At 50.2% G+C, this 2,434-nt stretch overlaps 1 pseudogene; it reads left to right on the top strand.

Annotated features, from left to right (window-relative positions):
• The first annotated feature begins 1,901 nt into the window (after positions 1-1,901).
• On the top strand, positions 1,902-2,041 carry LOC123163393 (uncharacterized; annotated as a pseudogene).
• The last annotated feature ends 393 nt before the right edge of the window (positions 2,042-2,434 follow it).

Genomic DNA, 2,434 nt, shown 5'->3' with positions numbered 1-2,434 from the left:
CTGACAAGTATGAGCGAGGTCAGGTTGTCATTCCCGCTCCAGCAGTGGTCTAGGCTGCATGTTTCTTCTCGATGCCTTCCAGTCCTATGCGCGTGCACTATCCTTGCTAGTTGCGGGTGCGTGGTAGTGGTATCATCTCTCCTTATTAACATTAGTAAAGCAATTGCAGTTGTTCATACATTAGTTAACACTGCTGCTACATATGTCCCGCTCTCATTTTGTTTCTTCCCCAATCTTGAGCAAGAAAGTATCCAAAAATCTCCTGAAGTGTAGTACTATATATATTACCACGTGATGCAGATGGATGACTCGAATGGTATGGTCTTAAGGATGAACTCCTCCAAATTTATACAGACAAGTAGTTGCACTCACAGTTAACAAGGCCATAAGGAGGACGAGATATAACCTACTTCCACGTCAGGGGTAAGCCCACCATAATCAAGGTACAGTTTACTAGTGGTCCCTAGTGGAGTAGTAATGTGCCAGATAAGTCATTTGTTGTATGACCGTTGTGAGTATGTTACATTGGCGATTTTTACTTGACATTTTACTCTTATCTTTATTTATTTTTTTGCGGGGAACTCTTATCATTATTTTTGAAGGAAACAATGATAACAGTTCCCCGCAAAAATAAAATTAAAGATAACTCTTATCATTATTTCATCAGCGGTAAATTCGAAGTGGTTGCTCACCTCTCGTATTTTCTCGGCCCTTCCCTCTCTCTCTCGCTCTCGTGCTGTGCCGCTCGTGACATCACACGGCACCCCTCCCGTACCGCCGTACGTCTTAGCGTCCATCCCACGCTTTTCCTTTCCACCATTTTCCTCCACATGGCAGCGGCGGCAGCCACCATGCTTTCCAGTTCTCCTCCATCTCCCTGGCCTCCTCTCTGCACTCGACCATCCAAACGAACATCTCCCTCCTGCCATTGTAACTATGTCAGGCTCATCCATCTGCGCCATGGGCAACAGCGGACCTGCCCTCGCTTTGCATATTCTGCCTAGTTTTGTCTTTTATTTGTGTTATGTTAAATAATTCCCAGATGATGTCGAATGGTGATGCATAGGGCATGTTGATACAGAGCCACAGCCTGCATACACGTGGCATGAATTATCCCCTTACATAAACACCCATGTGTTAAACATATGCGTCTACTTGAGGCACAAGTCTACATGGAGTTGTTGCGCAGGACATAGATAGGTTGTTTGAGTTGATCTCATCTCTGTAACCAAACCTTCCTTTCTTGTATCTTACGTTTGTAATCTCAACTATCATGTATGCATATCCCAGGGATCAGCTCCTGGCTATGTAACATGAAACCGTCGCCCTCGGTAGGGTAAGACGTTCTCGCAGTTTTCCACATGGTATACAGAGCCATCCTTTTCCATCTCATCTAGCCCGCATCCACCACTATGCCGCCATGTCCTCCTCCTCCTCAAGCTTCTCCCAGACCAACCTTAGCGGTCAGATCACCGAGAACTTACCTGCACAAACTATGTGCTCTGGCGGACGCAGATCACGCCACGGCTCCGGGGTGCGGGGTTCTTCGGCTATGTCGATGGAACCATGAAGGAGCCCGCACAGACTGTCACCACCAAGGCATCAGACGAGAAGGAAGAGACGTCTCCGAACCCCCTGCATCCCCACTGGGTCAGGGAGGATCAGCGGGCATTGGGCTATCTGCTGAATAATTTGTCGAAGGAAGTGCTTGTGCAGGTCACCTCCATTTTCCACGCGCATGATCTCTGGACAGCACTGGCCAGCATGTTCTCCTCAACCTCTCTGTCCCGCAGCAACAACATACGCATAGCTCTTGCTAATGCACAGAAGGGGCAACAGTCTGTAGCGACATACTTCACACAGATGCGATCGCTGGCGGAGGAACTCGCGGCGGCAGGAAAGACGTTGGACGACGACCAGCTGATCTCGCACATCCTCGTCGGTCTCGACATGGAGTATCAACCGCTGGTCTCGGCGCTCGATGCTCGCACCATCCCTGTCTCGCTCGATGAGCTCTTTGCTCAGATGAGAAATTTTGACCAGAGGGTGGCACTCTACCAGGGCACGGGCACCGGCTTCAAGTCCTCTGCAAACGTCGCATCACATGGTCGTGGGGGTGGTGGATCCTCTCACTACCGCGGGCTGCCACGCAGAGGGAGGAACACCGCCAACACCAACTCGCGCGGCAGCCACAACACCAGCGGCGGCAACAATGGCGGGCGACCCTCCTACAACAACACCAAGGGTCGCCGCACCGGCAACAACACCAAGTCATGCCCTGATCCTGTCAAGTGTCAGATCTATGGCAAACTGGGCCACTCAGCAAAGGACTGCTGGTACCGGTTTTAGGAAGATGAAGATTCCTCCCAAGATGAAAAGGTAGCCAGCGGCGCTGAGGGCTTGTACGGCGTTGACACAAACTGGTACATGGATA

The sequence above is a fragment of the Triticum aestivum genome, chromosome 7B (genome assembly GCF_018294505.1).
Source record: "Triticum aestivum cultivar Chinese Spring chromosome 7B, IWGSC CS RefSeq v2.1, whole genome shotgun sequence".
Lineage (NCBI taxonomy): Eukaryota > Viridiplantae > Streptophyta > Magnoliopsida > Poales > Poaceae > Triticum > Triticum aestivum.
The sequence above is the reverse complement of the archived record's forward strand: the minus strand, read 5'-3'. Positions and strand labels throughout refer to the sequence as shown.